Source organism: Chiloscyllium plagiosum, chromosome 3 (genome assembly GCF_004010195.1).
Source record: "Chiloscyllium plagiosum isolate BGI_BamShark_2017 chromosome 3, ASM401019v2, whole genome shotgun sequence".
Taxonomy (NCBI): domain Eukaryota; kingdom Metazoa; phylum Chordata; class Chondrichthyes; order Orectolobiformes; family Hemiscylliidae; genus Chiloscyllium; species Chiloscyllium plagiosum.
The window spans coordinates 117,846,817-117,872,231 of NC_057712.1; the positions used below are offsets into that span (position 1 = coordinate 117,846,817).

General features: G+C 40.9%; 1 long non-coding RNA gene across 1 annotated transcript in view; it reads left to right on the plus strand.

Moving 5' to 3' along the window:
• Nucleotides 1-7,842: 7,842 nt before the first annotated feature.
• Nucleotides 7,843-25,415, plus strand: part of LOC122548473 — a 102,485-nt gene continuing 84,912 nt past the window's right edge. Inside the window, exon 1 of the long non-coding RNA XR_006311247.1 lies at nt 7,843-7,991. This is a non-coding gene — a long non-coding RNA (uncharacterized LOC122548473). The remainder of the gene's footprint in view (nt 7,992-25,415) is intronic.

A 25,415-nucleotide genomic window follows, 5' to 3' on the forward strand; every position in this document is an offset into this window, starting at 1 on the left:
CCTTGCTTTTCCAAATAAGTGTTAATACTGTCCCTCAGGATTCCCTGCAACAACTTGTGTCAAGCTCACGGGTTTATAGTTCCCTGGCTTTTCCTTACCATCTTTCTTAAATAGTGGCACCATATTAGCCAACTTCCAGTCTTCCAGCACCTCACCTGTTACTATCGATGATACAAATATCTCAGCGAGTGGTCCAGCAATCACTTTCCTAGATCGCCACAGAGTTCTAGGGAACACCTGATCAGGTCCTGGGGATTTATCCACTTTTATGCGTTTCAAGACATCCACCACTTCCTCCTCTGTAATATGGACATTTTTCAAGATGTCACCATCTATTTCCCCACATTCTATATCTTCCATGTCCTTTTCCACAGTAAACACTGATGCAAAATACTCATTTATTATCTCCCCCATCTCCTGCGGCTCCACAGTTAGGGTTTGGGTTAGGGTTAGCATTACAGATGCATGAGAACACCACCACCTGCAAGTTCCCCAAGTCAAACACCAACCTGACGTGGAACGTCTTCACTGTTTTTTTTGTTCAAAATCCTAGAAATCTCTCCCTGTGGCTGTGCACTCTTACACCACATGGATTGCAGCAGTTCAAGAAGGCCACTCACTATGACTTTTTCCAGGACAATTAGGGTCGCAGAAATAAATGTTGGCCCAGCCAATGATGTGCAAATCCTAAAAACAAAACTACTGCTTTCAACGTGGCAAAGGTATAACACAGTGTTGTTGTTAAGGTAAAACATGGTAAAGAAATGCATCCCTAAGGATTGCACTTGAAGGGTCAACTGACATTAGAAGCTGAAATTGAATGATAGGACATTAACCTACTGCTCCGGAGTGACGGTTTGCTCAGTGAACAAAGCTTTTACCTGTGAAACATAATGAAAGCATTTAATCTTAACTTTAAGTGTCCCTTAATGTTTCACTCAAGACACTACTGATGTGAGCACAGAAGTCTATACTGGCACTATCATGCAATACTAACAGAGTGCAACACTGTCAGAGATTCCGTTTCTCTAATGAGAAATTAAACCAAACTCCATCCACGCTCTCTTGTGGGTGTTAAATATTCTAGTGTGAAATATGTCAATGCTTCAAAGAAGAGCACAGTAGTAATTCCTAGTGTCCCATCAACTTCAATAAAAAAATAAACATATTACCTGATCACCATTACAGTGCTGACTTTGTGAATTTACTGTGTACAAATTAACTGCTGCAGGTCCCAGATTACCAACAATAATTACACCTAGAGTACTCCTAGTAGAAGGTACTAAATTGGCTGCAAACCCTTTGGAACATTCTGGGATCCAGGAAGTTTTTTTTTATTTCCAAGAATTCCAAAACAAGAAGCGATTTAGTAACGCAGTAATCTCAACTAACACACAGGAGAGCCCAGCTACCTGAGGTGGAATAGTGAAGATTTAGGACCATTAACAACTGTTTGCAAAACTCAGATGATGATATTGGATTGGCAACTATTCCAACCAAATGGCCAGAGCTACCTTCTACATTTCACACTATTTCATCAAGGCCCAACCATCTTCAGCTGCTTCAATGTCCTTCCTTGCACTGTAAAGTCAGAAGTAGAAATGTTTGCTGCTGATTTCCCAATATTCGGCACTATTAGTGACTCTTCAGATGGAGGCAGGCCATACCTAGATATAGCAAGATCTGGGCAGCATTCTGATTCGTGCGAAGTGATCGAAGGGTCTGTTTCCATGCTGTACATCTCTATGACTATGACTATGACTCTAAGTGGCAAGAAATCTTCACACCTCAAGTGCCACTGAGCGACGGTGACAATCATGTGTTGTTTTCCTTAACACAGCATTTACTTATTCATACTGGATTTGTAAACAACACAGTTTCAATTTCTGTGAAAAGTTCAAGCAGGTATATTTAACAGAAACTGATAATATGCAGTTTCAGAGTGATTTGTTTGGAAGTCTAGAATGCTGCTCTTTGGAGTACTAAATGCTACTGGTCGTGTGATGTCATCCTGGTCCTTGACCCAGCAGTGAACCATTTTGGTTCTTAAAGCACCAAAACAAAAATGACCACCTCCACAAGACAGAATCTAATAATCTCCATTTTACATAATGGTGTTACCACCACTGATTCCCCCACAATCAGCAGTGTGAAGGTTTAAGTGGCCAGAAACTGAACTGACCCCATCATATAAATAATGTGCTTACAGGTCTAAGTAAGAGATGAGGAATCCTGTCGTGAGAAACTCACATACTGACTCCTCAGAGCCCATCCATTGTCGACATGGGACAGTTTGGAGTGTGACGGAGCTCCAAAAACATTCAAGAAACTCAATGCCATTTGCAGAAAGCAGATTGGCACCCCATCCAACATCTTAAACATTCATGCCCACAATTGGCACACAGTGACAGTGTGTACCACCTACAAGGTACACGACAACAACTCATTGATGTTCCTCTAACAACACCGTCCAAACCTATGATCTCCACCACCTCAAAGAACAAGGTCCATTTGTAACCCCCCCTCCACCAGCTGCTCCCCTCCAAATCTCTCAGTGATTTGGAACCAATCCTCCAATGGCTCAAAATCCTGGAATTCTTTCCTACAATAGCACTGTGGGTATGGAGAACAGTGGGTCAAGACAGAGGGTTCACACCAACTTTAAGCATTATAAGGAAAGGCAAGAAATGAATGAATTAAAGAAAAGACTTCATGGTAGTGTAAAGAGGGCTCAAACTTTTAGAAAACCTATAATAAAGGAAACAAAAGCAAGATGTACTGAAATGCTGGACATTTGAAATAAAAACAAAGCACTGAAAATACTGCTGTCTATGGTAATCATTAACTTCTTGTAATTGTTTAATTTTTCTCATTTTCCTATTACTGCAAACATACTTGTTGCATCTACATACAAGTTCCACATATATACGAAACATGTATAATGTCAAGCACAGAACCTGTAACCAATGTGGTAATGACATAGTCACTTATTTCAGAAAAACACAAAATTACTGTACAATTGTTGCACCATTACACACTGTATAAACTTACAGGCGGCATTAAACCACTCAACTTACAATATTTTCTCACAACTCAGATTTCTAGACGAGAATATCAAAACAAACAATTAATGGTGAAAAACCTCCAGCCTTGATTAAGTAATTAGTTCCTTTTGAAATATTTCATTAACAGCTAATTTGTATAGTGTCCCAATGACATTTCATTACAGACAGATTTGTCGCATGCACAATATTTTTCCTGTGACATTTCTGAAATTGGCAATGACTCACACTGGGGTACAGGTTAATAAATACTAGTAGCTCTCTGGCACTCTGTGAAAGGGCCAAGTCTTCAGGTACAATTAGGAATGCAAGCAATTGACAGTCCATGAAAGCACAGAGTGGCACCATAGCCATCTCCAATCTGGTTATCACATTCTCGTGAGTGTAATTTGCAGCTACAGATACAAAAATGTTGGATTCTCTTTCTTCTCTTTTTTCCTGTGTGCAGAAATGTTGGAGGAAAGCCCAGGGCCCTCAACTAATCTCAGAGACAGAAGAGAAGAGTGGGTTGGTGATCAGATGCTAGAGCAGGGAGAGGTCAGAGGTCATAAGAAAGATTGGAATGGAAGGGGTTACAATAAGAAGGGCAACAATCTGGTCACAAGCCTTAGTGAACAGCAGCAAGGTAGTGGAATGGTATTCACCTCTTGGATAGAGCCTTAGAGGCCTGCGGCACAAAACAAAAGCTCTTTGGTCTGCACAAGTCAAAAATAACTACCTAACTGTTTTAATTCGATTTCTCAGCACTTGGCCCATATCCTTGTATGCCTTGGCATTACTGTGCACAGCTAAATACTACTGAAATGTTATGATGGTCTATTCCTCTACTACCCTTACAGGCAGGGATTTCTAGATTCCCACCATCAATTGGGTGAAAGTCTTTTTCCACACATCTCCTCTAAAGCTTCTGTCCCTTAGTTTAAATCTATTCCCCTTGGACATTGATCCTTCCATCAAGGGGAAAAGATTCTTCCTGTCCACCCTATCAATGTCCCTTATTATTTTATACATCTCAATCATGTCACCACTCAGTCTCCTCAGCTCTCAGTCTATCCAATACGGTTGTCATTGACTCACTTTCACTGAGGTCTGCGAAACCTTGTTGGTGACGGTCAAACTTTCAATGGTGGTCAATTCTGAGGCATGCAGTCCCATTGAAACCTTTATATTGCCAACCTATTCCAGCCTGCAACCTTCTCCTGCCTCGAAAACAATCAATCAATCAGTGGTGGGTGAGTTACAGCTGGTTTCGTTCAGGTTTTTAACATTTCCACATTCTTCCAAAAGACTTTCCAAATTAATCTCTTACACTTATATAGTCCCTTTCACAACCTCATGATCTGGGATGACAGAACAGGCACAAGTGGCTGAATGGTCCATTCCTGTTCCTGGATACCAAAATGTTTTATAGTCAGTGAAATTCTTTGACATGTAATCACAATTGTAAATGAAGAAACTTTGAAGTCCAAACATACACAAAGCTCCAACAAACAGCAATGCAACAATAACATGATCATCTGTTTCGGTGATGTTGGTTGAGGGAGTGAGCTTTGGTCAGAAAACAATTAAGCATCTCTAATTCGACCCACTGCTGTGGTTAATTAACTCAACGTGGAATGGGATCAAATTAGAGATCACTTGGTCCACACAGCTTATTTTCAAATATACACAAAGTGTTTTTCTGTGTATGCTGGTGGTGAACTGAAGTACAGAAGAATTTGAAAATCACATCAAACAGGAACACTAATTATCTATCAGTTATCAATTCTCCCGATTCCAAATTCTGCCTTTAAGGAGACAACAGCAGAAACTATTTTCCTCCCCTCTGGCGTCATATAGTTTTGCATAATCAAAAGGAAAGCCAGATGTGTCGATTCCTAACTTCTGTCTTTGTGTGCACAGAGCTGTCAGCAAGTATGCAATAATATCCCTTCAGAAATTGCCCTCCAGTAGCAGCCCTCCAATATCAACTGACCAATCATCATTACACACACTTTCATGCTGACCAAAATTATTCTTTTTGCAGTTAACAGTTTGTAAGAAGCACAGCAGCAACTCACCACAGTTCCTGCAATCACTACCATCCAGGAGAACATGGGCAGCAGTTAGATGGGAACACCACCACCTGCAAGTTCCTCTCCAAAACATTCACAATCCTATTTGGAAATATATCTCATTTCGTTTAGTGTTGCTGAGTCAAAACTGTAGAACTCCCTCTCTGACTGAATTGTGGGTCTACCTGCTCCCCATGGACTGCAGTGGCTCAAAAGGCAGCACAGCAAAGGCGATTTGGGATGGGGCAATAAGCATTGGACTAGCTAGTGATGCCCACATCCTGTGAACAATTAAAAAAATATACACATAGAAAAGAATGTTGCAACTGAAGGGATCAGCAAATCTGCAGAACATATATTAATCACACTCACTATATTGAATTTAGAAATAGATTCTGGTATAAACAGAGTAAAATATAACCAAAATCATGAAAAAAAAAGTAGTAGCATAGTCTGACTATTTGGTGTATTTTCAATAGATGTGAGCAATTTAAGCATAATTTTGGAGAAGTCATTGAAGACATTAGCACAGAAGTTGTGACTTCATTTTAGAAACTTTCATAAAGACAAGCTCACATTCAGCAGATGCAGTTGCTTCTTAGCAACAAGGGCATGTGTGGACTCTGCTGACTCATTTGAATCCATGTAGCCCACGCAGAAACAACAACTGGACTGAAGATAGCACAGAACAGCCAGCATACATTCGCCACAGAATAGATTAGCACAAATGTCTGCTTCACTGAGTCAATTTCTCAAACTGACAAAACTGTACTCAGGATTCAATGTGCAGAAAAACAAATATATTTCAACAATAATATCCCTGAGCAATTAACAGAGAATGGAAACTGCTAGTGGATTGTATGTGCTGTATGCTGCACACAAATTGATATGTCTAGATTCTGTCTCTAAAGTGTACATTGATCCTTCTGTGTTGCTGAAATACATCAAAACAACAATCTACACTAGCATGCAGGTAAAAGACATAATGTGCAATGTAACCTCTTCCCTTTTTCATCACTGAATTGAAAATTTCTGTCTTGATTGAGTGCAGAGACATAAACTGAGACCAGGTGCCTCTCCAGTTTTGGGGCTTGGGGAACAGCCTCGTTAATTGCTCATCCACCAGACTTTCTAGAAGATGTCTCAAAAGCCATTCACCAAACATGCAAGCCTCTTATCTACCAGTCTACTGGAAGTCTTCCATATAAAACAAACAAAGAAAAGGATATAAAGATTTTATATCATGCAAAAGCCCACGCATGCTTCGCTACGCTAAAGGCATATTCATACTTACAACATCTGCATTCATGAAAAAAATACAACCTTTTCTAACATAACTTTGCTGATACAATACACTGCAATAAAGGACATGCATGCTGAAGAATACACTTCAAACAAGAACCCAGAGTCAAAAATGCAAAGCATATCGATAACACTGCTGATCATAAACTGTCTCAATGCACATCACGCCCGAACTCACAGCTCAAGAACAAAATGTGAATGAAAATGTACCCTTTTAGCAAAAAGTGGTAATCAAAAGCTTTCTTCAGCCAATGCTACACACCAAAGAACAACTACACATCAAACAAAAACTTCAGCATGAATGAAAGAATCCAAAGAGAGACCAAAGGCCAAATCAAATTATCTTCAACTCAATCCACTGCAGAATGTTTAAACAAGTCATTCAGAGAATGCTTACCCATTGTCTCTGGCAGCTTTCTTCATTCAAAAATATACTTTTAGTTTTGAGAACAAAGGAATTCATCAACTAAATACTTGGGTTTCAATTCAATTTGGCAAACACCAGCATATTGCCTACACATACCAGCAGTCTCTCCCCCATTGGTCTATTATACCCAAAAGAGTTGCAGAAGCACAGCCTTCATGCTCATTGGAACAAAAATTACTCATGTATGCTGACTCACTAACCACGACTTCCTTTAGCAACATTTTCTACATTCCTCGGAGTATGACTGATCAAATTCTCAGGGTCACAGTAGTTCTTGGAAGAGAAGTCTTGACTGATACCATGAGTGGGAAGAGACTTAATTTTCTTATAACAAACCTATTGCTACCCAAACCCAAGGTGCAATGCGTGCTGGGGGAATATCTAAAGAAGCATCAAACTGGGCTGGGTCTGTGTGGAAGTATAACTTATAAAAGGTGTAAAATCTGTTGTCTTTGTTCTTTTATCTGAACATTAATGTGCCAACACTTAAAGAAGCTGCAAGGATAAAAAAACTCATGTTTCATACACAAGTAATACACAACTGTACTCAATTTTGTGATTATTTCTGCAGGCTAATTTCTTGCAGATTATTTCTTAAAATTAGGTTGTTATACTGGCTTAAAATATATGTTGTATACTAAATAGTAATTTACATTACTGTGTTAATTACAGATAGCTCTGAAGAATTAAGAGCTCTGTTCAATATAACATAACTCCTAGACTCAGCTACACAATAAAAAAAACATTCATTTTAAAAATCCTTCTGGAGTTGAAACAGTTCATTATATTTTGAGATGCTATCCTCAATCAACTGTAATACATAAAACATTTATTGGCTTACAGTATATAGTACTGTCCTTCCTGAAAAGGAGGCATTCAAAATTACCACTTGCATCACATTTGTGAAGCACTTCTTTGATACGGAAGTGCTACTGTGTCCACTTCCTCAATAGCATTTGGCTACCCTAACCACAGTGCTACTTAGCCCTAAGTTTACCGTAAAGTCTCTGCAAAAAGCTGTTAGCTTCTATACAGCCCCATTACCACCATTCAACAAATACTTTCTTGTAATGCCCGGGAAGGTGTAATATGTCTGCAAATGCAGCCACACACACCACACAGGAACAGCATGCAAAATCTGCAAAGGTGAGTGTGAGGTGGGAAATGGTGGGTTTGGTGGGACTAGGTGGGGGTGGCAGGGGAGCTTCCGTTAATTTTTTTTAATGCAGGATAAAATTAAGTCTGATTTTTTTTCCAATGCCAGCATTAAAATGTACTTGAAAAGCAAGATTTCCCTTTGCACAATACATTTTTAGGGAAAGACAATCTATTCCGAAGTATCCAAATCTCTTCTCAGGCATGCGTGTGTTCAACTGTTAGGGAGGATTTATGAATTTCATCACAATTTGCAAACAGTCTTGTGCAAATGGCCCTTTACATCTCAGAGTAGCATCCGTTGCTTTCCTTGCCGCTGCCATGTGAGAAACTAAGTCAAGTGAATCCAAAGTTGCAGGTTTGACTGTTGAACTGTATTGACTGAGTCTGTTTTCGAAAGTGTCCTGAGTCAACAGGGAAGAGAAATAGAAATCAGCCAGTAATCAACTAACCAGTGGCCTCTAACAGAAACAGGCACATGTAGCTATTGAAATAACTCCACGGAGGCCAGCATCATGTCATCCAGTCACCCTTTATTTACATGTACAGTAGCAAGTCTTTTACACTGATCCAGTTCCCTCGAGCCAGCTCTAAGTGTACAGGATGTCTGATACTCTTGCTCTTATCTGTCAGCCAGGGATCCTTGACTGGACCAGGTTAACAGGTCCAATCAGGGAAGTCACTCTTCGCTGACTTCATTACAAGCACTACCTCCCTCGCCCCTCCCCCTCTGAGTCCGAGGACATAGGGCTATGAGAAAAAGAACCAGCCTTTGTGGGACATTTTAGCACCGGGTAAGATTCCTCCACCTCTGCCTCGGACATGGGTGGAGTGTAATGCACAGTAGCTCACCTTTTAGAATCATAGAATCCATACAGTACCCAAGCAGGCCATTCAGCCCAACAAGTCCACATCGACTCTCTAAGCAGCTTTCATTAACAGGGGGATCGAGTTTAAGAGCCACGAGGTTTTGCTGCAGCTCTACAAGTCCTTGGTGAGACCACACTTGGAATATTGTGTCCAGTTCTGGTCGCCCTACTATAGGAAAGATACAGATACTTTGGAGAGGGTGCAAAGAAGGTGTATCAGGATGCTGCCTGGACTGGAGGGCTTGCCTTATGAAGAAAGGTTGAATAAGCTTGGACTTTTCTCTCTGGAGATAAGGAGGAAGAGTGGAGACCTGACCGAGGTATATAAAATTATGAGAGGAATAGATAAAATCAATAGCCAGAGACTTTTCCCCAGGCAGGATTGACTGGTACGAGAAGTCACAGTTGGAAGATATTAGGAGGAAGGTATAAAGGAGATGTCAGAGGTAGGTTCTTTACGCAGCGAGTTGTGAATGCAGGGAATGCATTGCCAGTTGAGGTGGTGAAAGCAAAGTCACTGGGGACATTTAAGCAACTGCTGGACATGCACATGGATAGTAGTGAGTTGAGGGGTGTGTAGGTTAAGTTACTATATTTGCCATTAGGATTAAATCTTGGCACAACATCGTGGGCCAAAGGGCCTGTTCTGTGCTGTACTTTTCTGTGTTCTATGTAGCATCCCACCCAGACCAATTCCCCAACCTGTAACCCTTCATTTCCCATGGCTAATCCACCTAGACGTGCCTGAACACTATGGACAATTTAGCATTGCCAATCCACCTAACCTGCACATCTTTGGACTGTGGGAGGAAACCGGAGCACCCGGAGGAAACCCACGCAGACACTGGGAGAACGTGGAAACCGCTGAGCCACCATGCTGCTCTTGCCACCTTGCTAGCTTCTTGGGCCTGGACTGTCATGGAAGAAAATCATTCTACTCTTTCGGCAGCAATGGCCTAGAGGCAGTAATGTCTGCCATGTCCATCTCAGATGCCGAGCTATCTTCAATGCTTGACAGAGTGGGAGAGTTCAAGGGTTATGGAACAGTCAGAAAGGCAGTCGAGGAGCCAGTGTGTGAGCAGTGCTCACACACTGTTTACGGGTTTGCAGCTTTAAGATGGTTCACATGCACATTCAGGACCGTCAGTCCTACCTGAACTTTAATGTGTCACTTTATCTGACCTTGCATCGACCAGACCTCTTACTTCTGCAGGGCTATTGCCGTGGTTCCTACACCAAACTTCATTACCTTATCTAAACTGTCTCTCTCACTTAGCAAAGTCTTGTGTCGACATTGGTGTTCCTGAGGCCATTTCACCCTCCCCACCCAGGTCCAGAAAGATTAGATTTAACCTGGTGTGGAGCCTTCTCCCCATTAGCAACTCTGTTGGAGCTGTGCCTGAAGTTGCATGAGGGGTCCTCCCCTCATCAAACAGGAACTAGGACAGTTTGGTATCTAGTGAAGTTGTAGGCAGAATCTTTCAGCCTGCTTTCAAGGTTTGAACTGCTCTTTCTGCCACATCATTAGATGATGAATGGTATGGAGCTGTCCTTCTATATCAAATGCCATTTGACTTTAGGAAATACTCGAATTCCCTGCTGGTAACAGATGTCCCATTATCTGTGACCCACATTTCCGGGAGTGCTTGTATTGCAAAAGATGCGCACACTTTCTCTATCGTCGTCCCCATGTTTGACAAATGAACCGTATGCACATCCAGCCATTTTGAGTGGGTGTCCACAATGACTAAGTATGTGAAAGGACCTGCATCGTCAACATGTAACAGAGTCCAGGGTTTACCAAGCCGTTCCCATTATCCTGGCCACCAGACATAACGTGTCACCAATATCTTCATTTTGGAAACCCCTGGACGACCTGGAGGAGTTCAGCCAGTATCTGGCAGCGACCCTTGCTCCCTAGGCTTGCTCAGCATGATGCCAGAAATGCTTGCCCCAACTTAAAGATGATTATTGTGAGCAAATTTCTTCAGGGGTTTGCATTTCTCTCATCAGCAATGTAATAACTCCACAGAGGCCGGTATCTCATCACAAGTGATGCGTGGGCGGTACGGTGGCACAGTGGTTAGCACTGGTACCTCACAGCTCCACAGACCAGGGTTCAATTCCCACCTCAGGTGACTCTCTGTGTGGAGTTTGCACATTCTCCCAGTGTCTGCGTGGGTTTCCTCCCACAATCCAAAAATGTGCAGGTTAGGTGAATTGGCCATGCTAAATTGCCTGTAGTATTAGGTGAAAGGGTAAATGTAGGGGAATGGGTCTGGGTGGGTTGCGCTTCGACAGATCGGTATGGACTTTTTGGGCCGAAGGGCCTGTTTCCACACTAAGTAATCTAAGAAAAAAAACCTAATCTAAGAAAAATCTAAGTCACACTTTATTTAGACATGGAAAGTCCTTAACACTGATCCAGCTGTCTCAAAACCAGCTCTAAGAGTGCACAGAACTTATGACACTCCTGTTTGTATCTGTCAGCCACGACTCCCTGATTAGACTAGATTAACAGCTCCAACCAGGGAACTCATTCTATGAGGTCCACCTGGCTGACCTCACTGCAATCACTACAGCTACGAATATGCCTGCCTTCCCTCATTTTTAAACAACGGATTCTTGTTTTTTATGGATATTTCTGTCCACTGTCTGTCCACTCAAAGACAATATCAAATTTCTTTCCTTCCTCTCAGAAAGAAAGGCATCAATGCAGATATTAGAACCAGGGAACAACGCAAGGAAAAGAAGTGCGATTCTGAAGAAAAGCAGAATTAATTTGGGCAAAGAGTGGTCATAATACAAATTGCAGTTTAAACATAAAATAGTTCTGGAAAGTGATGAGAAAAAACATAATCAGAAGTGAAAATAGCCATCTCAAAGAGAGATTTATGGTTGATCAAACACTGGCAGATTTGAAACCAAGGTTAACCGGTGTTACATCTCATTGGGGAAATAGGCTGAAAATCAAGCAGTGTTATTCTGGGAGTCATCTTAAAAGTTAAAGACTTTAAAAATTCCCCAATTTGTCTGGCCTTTAGTCTCAGGTTGACAGAAAGCTTGGACCAGTTTTTTGTGGAGTCTGAGCAATGACCTTATAGAGATTTATAAAATCATAAGGGGCATGGATAGGATGAATAGCCAAGGATTTTCATCCAAGGGTGGGGGGAGTCAAACACTAGAGAGAGCAGTGGATTAAAGTGAGACGGGAAAGATTTAAAAAAGGACCTGAGGGATAACCTTTTCACGCAGAGGGTGGTGCGTGTATGGAACAAGCTCCCAGACAGAGAGGTGGAGGCAGCTACACTTATAACATTTAAAAACATCGGGATGGGTATATGAATAAGGCGGCTCTAGAAGGCCAAATGCTGGCAAATGGGACTAGGTCAGATTGGGATGTCTGGTCATCACAACTAAGTTGGACCAAAGCGTCTGCTTGCTGTTTTATGACTCTGTGACACTATAAGGACTAATTATTACAAATAGACTTTAGTTACAGAAAAACATATATATAAACCATCACATATAATTCTATTAATTAAAGCTTCTAACCTCCTTATAAACTACTTCTCCACACACTTACACACATAGACAGGAGAGAAAAAAGAACAAAGCTGCTATGGGTGAAGAGAAAAACTGTGAAAGCAGTTCAGGTGTCCCTGTTCACCTGATTTGCGAAGATTTGCTAAGATGATTCTTACACTGATCAGAACATTACTCCTCAATCTTCTTTCTCTGAATACTTTCACTTGTTTGAAGGAGGGTGACTGGCACACACCGGTAAAGATCTTGGATTAATTAAAAGACATAGCTTGCAGCAACTGCTGAAGTAAAAGTAAATTGCTTTGTTTCAAGCTTGAAGTGGTTCTTATCGCAGAGAACAGAAAGACAGCTGAACTTGCAGAGATCTGATGGCTTCTCATTATCATGTTCACAGCCACAAGCTATTCAGTTATGTGGGAACCAATCAGTTGTTGACAGGCAGTCAGTGATAACTTGTCAAGAGGTCAGTTAGCTCAGTTGATTGGGTCGAAAGTGAGGTCTGCAGATGCTGGAGATCAGAGATGGAAATGTGTTGCTGGAAAAGCGCAGCAGGTCAGGCAGCATCTAGGGAACAGGAGATAGCTACAGGGTGGTTGGGTTGGTTGGTCCGGGTGTCCCAGAGGTAGCTACAGGGTGGTTGGGTTGGTTGGTCCGGGTGTCCCAGAGGTAGCTACAGGGTGGTTGGGTTGGTTGGTCCGGGTGTCCCAGAGGTAGCTACAGGGTGGTTGGGTTGGTTGGTCCGGGTGTCCCAGAGGTAGCTACAGGGTGGTTGGGTTGGTTGGTCCGGGTGTCCCAGAGGTAGCTACAGGGTGGTTGGGTTGGTTGGTCCGGGTGTCCCAGAGGTAGCTACAGGGTGGTTGGGTTGGTTGGTCCGGGTGTCCCAGAGGTAGCTACAGGGTGGTTGGGTTGGTTGGTCCGGGTGTCCCAGAGGTTGATTGGGTGGCTGGTTTGCAATGCAGAATGACACCAACTGCATGGATTCAATACTAATAACAATTGAAAGCACACTAGCTTTCGGAGCGTCGCTCCTTCATCAGGTGGTAGTGGGAGGACGCTCCGAAAGCTAGTGTGCTTCCAATTAAACCTGTTGGACTATAACCTGGTGTTGTGTGATTTTTAACTTTGTACTCTCCAGTCCAACACCGGCACCTCCAAATAATAACAATTGAGGTCACCATGAAGGTCCTGCTTCCTTGACCTCACTCGTTGCCTGAGGGATGGTGACTCTCAAGTTAAACCAGCTGGCTCTCTCTAATGAGGGTGCAGCCCTTTGGGTCTACAGTGAAGTTACTTGATCCCCCCACAGATCCATCCACTACTTGTTGTCTGGCTAAATCTCCATTTAGCTTCAACTCGCCTGCAAACCATCTACAACTGCTTAAATCAGCAGCTGTGTAAAGACCCCTCACAATGAATGTCAGATTACCTGCTTTCAAAAAGTGCAGCAATCCCTTGATTTCTAAAATAGTTATTTTTCTGTTTCAGTCTACAATCAAAACAACAGAAAAATAAAAAGGCAGTCATTACACTAGCAGCTCAGTGAACTATCAAGGCAGAGAAAACAAGGGTACAAACCAAGCATTTACAATAAGGTGGAAAGAAAGAGTAAAGACGCAATGCGATAGCTCCTTGGATGCAAAAGGAAATACAGATTAAAACAAAGAACAGAAAAAACGCAGGTTTATGAGAAATGCCAGGGACTTAATGCAATAGAATTGGATAATATATAAAAAAAATGAAATTATAAAAGATATAGTGAGTTTGAATATGCATATTGAGGAAACTAAAAGAGAAATTAATCTTTTTATCCGTCGATAAAAAAAATGAACAGATAGCTAAAGGACTAGTAGAACAGAAATGGCAACCTCCCGTGGAGATAGAAGGCATGACTAAAGTTCTCCAGAATTATTTTGCATCCGTCTTCAAAAAACAAGAGAACAGAGTTTATTTTGCAGTAGAGAAGGGACCAGTAGAAATATCTGATACAGAAACAGAATTAGTTTGCAAGGATACATAAAAGTTGATAAGTCACTTGGTCCCACAGAGGAAGCTAAGTTGTTGAAGGAAGCAAGGATGAAGCTAACTTCAACCTTTCAATCTTCCTTGAATCTGGGAGTGGTGCCAGAGGATTGCAAATGCTTTATTCCAATTTGAAAAAGGGAAATCGAAGATAACTGGCAACTAATTGGCAAAACAGCAATGGTGAGAAAGTCACTAGTGACTATAAAGATAACATTAATCCTCCCTTGGAGAAACTTAGATTATTCAGAAATCTGAAAGACCTGGAACACAGTATGAAATAATATGAATGGAATCAGGTTCCATAGGAAACTGCAAAAGAAAATTCTATAAACCAAAGGAGGCTGCGGATAGTCCATCACAAATATATTTAAGGTTGTGATATCCAGACCTTTACATTTTCAGAGAAAAAAGAAAATAGCAAACAGGCAGGAAAATAGGGTTGAGGCAGAAGATCAATCAATGTGTGTTGGAGAAGGCTCATGGGACAATATGATCCATACCTACTCCTAACTAACAAACTAAATGTTGTAAAGGGAGAAAGTGTAAGTTCCTCTGATTGTATGAGTTAGCAGGGGTCCATTAGTTAGCCCCATTGACCTCACCATGTGAGCATTGTCCCAGCGTCAGTCAGCAGAAAATAAACTTTAGTATAAATCCTCAATGGCATTTCCACTAATGCCATGAAGGAGGCTCAATTTAGTATTATTCAGATGGCAATAACCACTTTTGTAGCACAGATCAACAGAAGTAAATTTCATAAATGCATTTTTGTATCCAAGCGAAGAGTTCTGCCATGTATCCTCCCTCCTGTCAAAGTATGCCTTTTTGATGTGAGTATATTTATCATCAAACTACAGGATTGGGAACGTAATCCCAAAGTCAAAGTCAATTGTCACTGTTACAAAAGTGATTGTAAGAAATTTGCCAGGAATTAAAAGTGAAAATTGTACCTAACCTAAGTGCTGAACTTGCAGATGTCACTTTAGCTCCAGCAGGCAAGTCCAAGTTGTGGTAATCAGCAATTCAGACCAAAATTGGCAACACCTGGTATTATGAACTTCAAAGCCCTCTCTGTAAATCACTCCATCATTTTCAGTGTGGATTCCTTCTCTTGCTACCCATCCACTGTTTTGCTAGAGTCTTCAGTCTACACTCACTGTAGAATTTGCTTCCTGCACCACCTCCCCTTGCAAGCTCTCACCTTACCTTCAAAAACAAATCTTGAAACTTTCTTGCAACCACATCAACACCACTCTTGTAACACCTTCTCTAATTCCTGCTTGGTGCCCAATTGTTCCAATACATATATGTGAAAATCACTATACAAAAACAAGAAACATTTCAGTCATGCTACTTTTGCTTCTGAATCAGAAAATAGAAGGGTTTAAGTCACAATCCCAGAGACTTTAGCCTTATGATTTAGGATGACATGCACAACTGAAAGAATATTGCACTGTCTGATCTGTCAGGTAAAAGATTCAATGGCAGTTATTTTAAAGAAAAGCACAAACGTTCTCCTGATGCCTGACCATCATCAGTCTCTAAACTAACACCAGCAAACCAGGTAAATGGTTTATTAGTTGACTGCCATTGGTGAGAGTTTGCTACGTGTAAATTGGTCGACGTGGTCACACGTTACAACAATGGCTGCACGGTAAAAGCATTTCACTGGCTGTAAAGGACTTTGCACTGTCCTAAGTCATGAAGGGTTCCTTTGGAAATGTGAGGTTTTTTCCCCCATTCTTTACTTAAATACAACTAGTTCCTTAAAAAAAATGGCACAATAGACTACAGAATGCACCTAAAAGTTATCATAAAACACTTTTGCAATGATATGATCCTGATGCCTCTTTACCAAAAATCCTATGCTACGCGCATACAAAACAAATAAGTTCTGAATAAACCCCAACAGTTTTCAACAAAGGTTACAGTAATATTACTGGAATTACGCGTTTAAAGACCGAATTCAAATTTTACTCATCGATATTTCGGCAAATTTGGTTATTACTCATAGCTGTCAACCAAATCACCGACTTGAGAAAAAAAACATTTTAAAAAGTTTCTTTCAATTTCTAAAGTAAAACCTCAGTGGCCGCAGAACATCTGCCACCAAGCAAGGTCGGTCTCCAGCTTCTGTTTCTTAATGTACATATGGGAGGACTACAGTAAAATATAAATCATTATCTTTGAGGAGGGCAGGTCAGCTCTAATCAAAGGCAAAGACAGTTCTCATTAAGAGTTGGTCCAGTTCTTAATTCAACTTCAATTTAATTAGCTGACTGATCTTTGACTAACTAATGCATTTGATCACTACATTCGAAACACATCCTCGCCAAAGTATTTCATCAAAAACAATACATGTCCCTATCATAGACCATGAAGGCAACTTAATTAGGTACAATTGTTTCAAGCAGAATTATAACCTACCTTTGATCCACTGGGCAAAGTATGTGCTCTTCCATCTCTTAGCTAGCAAGATAGAACACAGAACATCTTTAGTCTGTAATCCACCAGTGCCACATATTGCAAATGTGATGATGAACTCTCGTTCTCATTTTGAGTCATAGAGAAGGTTTATGACAATTCTCTAATCCGTGTCTACGGCACAGCTGTAAATGTAAGTTTGCTCCAGATGTTTTTAACCAACATGCGGTATCTATCTAAACAGTGGAAACATACTCCCATATAGTGCAACTAGTGTTTCTCAGACATTTGTATGGCATGTTTGAAAAATCTCACACATCTCATGCTCAACAATCTGTGGAAATGGCTGCATGATTGACACCACTTTCACAAACATTCAGTCTCTCCATTACTGATGCTCAGTAGCAGCAGTGAGTTTCATCTACATGATGCACTGCAGAAATTCACGAAAGAGCCTTAGACAGCACCTTCCAAACCCACAATCACCACCAACCAGAACAGCAAGACAGCAGATTTATGGGAGCATCACCAACTGCAAATTCCCTTCCAAGCCACTCACCATCCTGACTTAGAAATATATCACTGTTCCTTCAGTGTTTCTGGGTCAAAATCCCAGAAATCTGTACCTAATGGTATTATGCATTAACTTATAGCAAATAAACTGCAGCATTTTAAGAAGGCAGTTCACCACCTAGGCAGCAATGCAAACATCCCATGAAAGGATTCTTTTAAATCTGTTGGTATTTTTACACATTGTTGGCATGTACAAACTGAAGGCAATGTTCAACCCATTTACCTAGACTGTGTTCAGTTGGTGAAAATATTAGATAGCAAACTACACTATAAATTGGTCGAGGGTGCAAGAATGCCTATGGCCTAGCTCTTCCTTCCTTCAAGGCAGGCTTGCACAGCCAATTGGCAAAGTAGTCATTTTCCTTTTGGATAACTCTCTTTTATATTATAACTTGGTTACTTGTTAAAGCGTTTATAGTGTAGACAATTCAGAGACTGTAGCTGGATTATATCTCCTCTCAATTCACAGACTTCAGAAATGTTTAGAGAGCTCTTAAATAGCAAATTATTGAAAACTCTACACACAGTATTTTGAACAGTTTTCAATGCTTTCTATAAATTTTTATCAAATCAACTGAACAAGAACTGAATATTTACCTAAAAATTTAAACATTGGTATGTGAAATCTTCCTCCTTTAGTCTCCCCTGATAGTTCTGGCTCTTTGTTAGGTTAAGATTTCACACGCACTAGTAGCCTGCTGAGCTGATCGTTATTTACAAGAGAGCCTCAGCAATGAATCTCAGCAACCAATTCAACCACATGTTCCATGGAACTTCATATAATTCCGCCTTCATCTGACTTCTACTTATTCATTATTTACACTTCCAACAGGACTTTCTAGCTACCACAGCACTTGTTTTATCGTCGTTAATCTATAATCAAAAGCTGTGTTCTACGAAGAATGATATTTATCTCTCTTTTCTTATCACATCAATATTGACCTCAGCTAGTGTGAATCTAACTTTAGCATTTGGTACTTATTACTCACCATTTTAGCTGAAAAATTTTTTTTTGGAACTCAAAGCTGCTATAAGCCATCAAGTCGCTTAAGCTGACTCTATTCTACGTCATGGCTCATCATCTACCTCCGTGTCATATTCCTGCATAACCACGTTTTCCTTTAATGTCTCTAGTAACTACAAAGCTACCTGTCTTGAACTTACACCATGATTCAGCTTCAACAGCCCTTTGGAGCTCAGCAAGGGGGGAATCCTTGGAATTCTGAGTGAAGCAGTCTAGAACCAGGAGAGACAGTCTCAGAATAAAAGACAAGTTTTTTAAAGACTGAGATGAGGAGGTACCTCCTAACTCAGAGGAGGTGAATCCTTAGAATTCTCTACCCTAAAAGTTTTGCAAAAGCTCAGCCATGAAGTAAATTCAAGACAGAGCCATTTAAGAAATACTCTGCACTTACATTTCTCCTACCAAAGTGGATGACCGCACATCTCTTCCATCTCTTACCACTCAATCTATCTAAACCCTCTTGAAGCCTTGTAGTATCCTTCGTACAACTCATATTTCCACCACCTTTTGTATCATCTGTAAACATGGAAATATTAAAATTGGCTCATACATCCAAATCATTGATGTCGATTATGAACAGCTGGGGCCCAAGCACCGATCCTTGGGATACCCCATTAGTCACAGCCTGTGAAGCTGAGAATGGCCTCTTTAATCCTAAACTCTACTGCCAGTCTGTTAACCAACCCTCAATCTCCGATAGTATACCATTCCAAATCACATGCTTTCATTTTGTTTACTAACCTCTTGAGCAGGACTACATCAGAAATCTTCGGAAAATCCAAATACACCACATCTGCTGATCCCACCCATCAGCTCTGCTACTCATCTCTTCAAACATTTATCAGATTTGTCAAACATGATTTCCCCTTCATAAATCCACACAGAATCTGCCCAATCAGTCAATTATTTTCTGAATATCAATCATTCATGCCCTTTGTTATGTTCTGCTGTTTTCTCTTCAATTAAAGTCAGGGTGATAGGTTTGCAGTTTCCCTGTTTTTGCTCTCCTTTCTTTCTGAAACTTACTCACATTTGTAACCTTCCAATCTGCAGGAACCTCTGCAGAATTAACCAAACTTTGAAAGATGGTCATTAATTCATCCACTATCGCTGTACATATCTCTTTCAACCCACTATGGTGAAGGTCATGGAGTCCCAGGTCATGTTAATGTCAACTTTCAGTCACATTAACATCTCTACTACTTTACAAATACCAACTCCTTTGAGTTCCCCATTCTCTAGACCCTTGGCTCTGAACTAGTTCAAGGAGACTTTTTGTGCCTTGCTCTGTGAAGGCAGGCACAAAGTACTTATTTATTTCTCTAATTCCTATATTTTACATACTTATACAGCTCCTTGCAGTAATCTGGAACTTAACATTTCTCTATCACTTCATGAAAAATTTTCCTCATTTCTGAGAATGTGAACTTTTGAGTAGTCACTGTTCAATCTGTACTTTTCTACAGTCTTTACCCCTAAGCAACATATCACACCTGTAAGTCTATGCTAAAAGTATTTTAGATTAGAGGAATTATCAGACAATTGTAAAAAAGGATCCAAGTGATTTACGAGAGAACTTATTGTGGTTACTTTTTAAAACAAAAACACAGGTTAAAACGTTCATTATATCTGCCAAAGTAACCCATATATACACAGGCTGTGAAATTTCACGATATATGTGTGGTTAAAGTATTCGCTGTTTTAAAGTACAGGAGATGCAAAAATGAATAGTGACAAGAGAACTTTCAATAGTCAAAGCACATTAGAGTAATGCCATGTCTCAAGCGTTAGCTATTCTCTGAAACTTCAGTCAATTACTTTGGTGAAAGAGGTGGCTGAAGAGATAGTAGGTGCACTGGTGACCAACTGGAAGGAGGCAAATGTAACTGCACTACTTAAGACAGGGTGGGGTTACTACAGACTTGTTAGCCTGACATCTGAGGAGGGAAAAATGGTGGAATCAATCAAGGATGTGTAGGATTGGGCAGATTCAGCATGGACGTATGAAAGAGAAATCCTGTTTGACAAACGTGTTCCAGATTTTTTAAGGATCTAACTCGCAAAATAAATAATGGGGAACCAGTCAAAGTCGTGCAATGGCATTTTCAAAAGGCATTGTTTGAAGTCCCACACAGGAGTAAGTAGGTTGAAAATAGAACACATGAGATTGGGATTAACATACTGGTATTTATTTAACATTGGTTAACAGACAGAAAATGGAGAGTTGGGACCAATGGGCCATGGTAAAGCTGGCGAGCTATGACTAGCGGGCACCACAAGAATAAATGCATTGAACATCAATGATTTGAATGTGAGGCCCAAATTTAACAAATCTAAGTTCCTTGAAATTGAAGTCACAGCTAGAGTGTGTAGTGAAGGCGGCGTTTGGTATGCTTTCCTTTATTGGTCAGTGCATTGAGTATAGGAGTTGGAAGGTCATGTTGTGGCTAGGCTACTTTTACAATACTGCACACAATTCTGGTCTCCCTGCTGTAGGCAGCATGTTGTGAAGCTTGAAACTGTTCAGAAAAGATTTACAAGGATGTTGCCAGGGTTGCTAGGGAGAATATAGGGAGGTTAAATAGGCTAGGGCTGTTTTCCCTGGAGCGTTAGAGGCTGATGGGTGATCTGATAGAGGATCAATAGATAACGTCTTCTCCCTGGGGTGGGGGAGCCCAGAACTAGAGGGCATAAGGTTTAGAGTGAGAGGAGAAAGATTTAAAAGGGACCTAAGGGGCAATTTTTTCACACAGAGGGTGAAATGCATGGAATAAGCGGCCAAGGGAAATGGTGGAGGCTGATACAATAACATTTAAAAGGCATCTGGATGGATATATGAATAGGAAGAGTTTAAGAGATATGGGCCAAATCAGGAGTTGGGTGGTCATGTTGCAGCTGTACAGGACATTGGTTAGGCCACTTTTGGAATATTGCATACAATTCTGGTCTCCTTCCTATCAAAAGGATATTGTGAAACTTGAAATGGTTCAGCAAAGATTTACAAGGATGTTGCCAGGGCTGGAGCATTTAAGCTATAGGGAGAAGTTGAATAGGCTGGGGCTGTTTTCCCTGGTCTGTCGGAGGCTGAGGGGTGACCTTATAGACATTTATAACATCATGAGGGACATGGATAGGATAAATAGACAAATAGACAGACTTATAAGATAATCAGAAGGTTAGATAGGGTGGACAGGGAGAGCCTTTTTCCAAGTATGGTGATGGCAAGCATGAGGGGGCATAGCTTTAAATTGAGGGGTGATAGATATAGGACAGATGTCAGAGGTAGTTTCTTTACTCAGAGAGTAGTAAGGATATGGAATGCTTTGCCTGCAACGGTAGTAGATTCACCAACTTTAAGTGCATTTAAGTTGTCATTGGACAAACATTTGGATGTACATGGAATAGTGTAGGTTGGGATATCTGGTCGGCATGGACGAGTTGGACTGAAGGGTCTGTTTCCGTGCTGTACATCGCTATGACTCTAAATGGGACTATATTAATTTAGGATATCTGGTTGTCATGGAGAAGTTGAACAGAAGTATCTGTATCTGTGCTATACAACTCTATGACTCTATCTATGACTAAGTTTGTAGATGACACAAAACTAGTTGAGAATATTAGTTATGAGGTGGATGCATAGAGGCTTCAAGGCGATTTAGACAGACTCAGTGAGAGGGAAAGAGTTTGGTAAAGGGAATACAAATGTGAAAAAGTGGAACTTATCAGCTTTGATTGGAAAAGCAGATGTAAAGCATTTCTTAAACTTTTGAGAAGATTTGTAGCTCAGGTTGATAAGTATGTAAGTTAGCTCACTGAGCTGGAAGCTTTGTTTTCTGATGTTTCCTTACCTCACTAGGTAACATCATCAGTGAGAGTCTCTGTTGAAGCGCTGGTGGTATGTCTTGCCTCTCTATTTATAGGTCTTGGTTTCTTAAGATGGGTGATGTCATTTCGGTTCTTTTTTTTCCAAGGGAAGGTAGATAGGATCTAAGTCAATGTGTTTATTGATGGAGTTCTGGTTAGAATGTCATGCCTCTAGGAATTTTCATGCGTGTCTTTGTTTCACCTGTTCTTGGATGTGTGTGTTGTCCCAGTCAAAGTAGTGTCCTTCTTTGTCTGTATGTATGGAAACTAATGATAGTGGGTCGTGTCCTTTGGTGCTTAGTTGGTGTTCATGCATCCTGTGGCAAGTTTCCTGCTAGTTTGTCTGATGTGTGTTTTTTTTACAGTTCTGGCATGGTATCTTGTAAATGACGTTAGTTTTGCTGGTAGTATCTAATAGATCCTTAAGGTTCATTAGTCACTGTTTAAGTGTATTGGTAGGCTTGTGGACTACCATGATGCCAAGGGATCTGAGTAGTCTGGAAATCATTCCTGATAGGTCTTTGATGCAAGGTAATGCGGCTATAGTTTTGATCGCATTGTGACTGTTGTTTGTGTTTGTTTCTGAGGAATCGGCAGATTGTGTTTACTGGGTTTTTCTTGAAACTGATATTTTTCTTCTGCTTTTTGTAGTTCTTGGGTGCTGCAGTGTGATGTAGCTCATTGAACTAATGTCTCGACGCAGCTCCTTATGTGGGTGTTGGGATGATTGCACCTAAAGTTAAGTAATTGGTCGGTGTTTGTTGTTTTTCTGTAGATAAACATAATCCTCAGAAACAAACCCAGACAAGCAGGCTCAACGCAACCAAAAACTATAGCCACATTACCTTACATCAAAGCCAGATCAGAAATGACATCCAAACTACTCATGGTAGTCCACAAACCTACCAACACACTTAACAACGACTAATGAACCTAAAGGATCCATTAGATATTACCAGCAAAACTGACATCATTTACAAGATCTGGAAATGTGTTGCTGGAAAAGCGCAGCAGGTCAGGCAGCATCCAGGGAACAGGAGAATCGACGTTTCGGGCATAAGCCCTTCTTCAGGAAACTTATGCCCAAAACGTCGATTCTCCTGTTCCCTGGATGCTGCCTGACCTGCTGCGCTTTTCCAGCAACACATTTCCAGCTCTGATCTCCAGCATCTGCAGACCTCACTTTCTCCTCATCATTTACAAGATACCATTCAAGAATTGTAAAATACACTACATTGGACAAACTAGCAGTAAACTTGCTATCAGGATACATGAACGCCAACTAGCCACCAAAAGACATGACCCACTATCACTAGTTTCCATACATACAGACAAAGGAGGACACCACTGACTGGGACAACACACATCCTCGCACAGGCGAAACAAAGACATGCATGAGAATTCTTAGAGGAATGGCATTCTAACCAGAACTCTATCAGTAAACATATCAATTTAGATTCTATCTGCCTTCCCTTGAAAAAAGGAACCAGAAATGACATCACCCACCTTAAGAAACCAAGACTGATAGAGAGGCAGGACATACACCAGTGCTTCACCGGAGACTCTCACTGATGATGTTACCTAGTATGGTGATGAAACAACAGAAAACAAACTTTCAACTTCAGCGAGTTAACTTACATACTCATTTCTTAAATATTAAGAGGAAGGGACAGTGTTGGCGTCCAATTATGCCCTCATTCAATAATTCACTTGAAATGAAGATTAGATACAGCAAGCAATTAGGAATGCAAATGATTTTCAGATACACGTGAGGATTTGAGTGTGCAGTTTTGGTCCCCTTACCAAAGGAAGGATATACTTACCATTGAATGAGTGTAATGAAGATTCACCAAACTGATTCCTGGCATGTCCTAAGAGGAAGGATTAAGTAGACTGGGTCTATCTTCTCTCAAATTATAAGAACGAGTGGTGATCGCATTGAAGTTTATAAAATTCTTAGAGGCTTCGACAGGGTGGATGCAGGAAGGATGTTTCCCCTGACTTGGGTAGGGAAGGGGGTCGCAAACCAGGAAGCAGGTTCAGAATGAGGGCAAACCATTTAGGATGAATTGAGGAGGAATTACCTTACTTACTTCAGGACAGAGATCGATAGATTAAAGAGTGCAAGGGATATGAGAACAGTGCGGAAAAATGGCATTAAGATAGAAATCCAGATAATGATCTAATGGAACTTTGAAGCAACGTCAAGGGAGTGAATGGCCTCTGCCTGCTAGTTTCTATTTTCCTGAGCATGGTTCAGGATCAGTTGACAGCTTTGCTTCAGTATCCTAGATCAAGCAACCAATTATCATTGAATAAATGGATATGCTCACCGAGTCATCATAAAGGGTGCAGCTAATGATTTCTTCTTAAAAATCGAATAATGAAATCTGATAATTATGCAGTTGAGTACTCAAGCTGTGAAGTTGCTGTTTCTTGGGTATCTTTCCTGGATCCATTAGCTTCAAACCATTTCCATCTTTGCGCTTCTGAAATAATCCAACACACACAAAGCCAAATTCAAGGTATCTGGGTAGGGAAAAACTGCATCAGAATGAGAGATTATTATTATTTTTAGGCAGCAATTCTCCAATACTAAATGGATACTGGTGCAAGCCAAATTATATTTCCAGACAGCCAGAATCATGCTCTAAAACTCAACCCTTCGGCTAGAATTTTCTCCTGAAAAGCACCCACACCCCTTCCGCTCCCATAAAAACCAAGTACTGTGCAGGAAGGTCCAGCGTTGAAGTACGGACCTGCCACCATATGGGACCCTTCAGTGGTCAATCAACCACCAATTAAGGGCTTATTTTCACCACATGCAAAGTGGCAGACTCCTGAACTAGTTAAATTAAGTGGTCTAACTGCTGGCTTGGACAGAATGGTGCTTGACAACCACACACGCCTCCACTCCACTATTACCATCAACCCTCCAACTACCATCTCTTCTCATAACCAGAAACCCCACCAAACCCCCTTTCCCCACTCAGAAAAGTTACCTACACACCCCACCACTTCTGAGTTTCATTGGTGCTATGTAGTCTTTGCCACTGTACCAGGAAGGAATGTTCTAAAAAGCCCAGAGGGTGG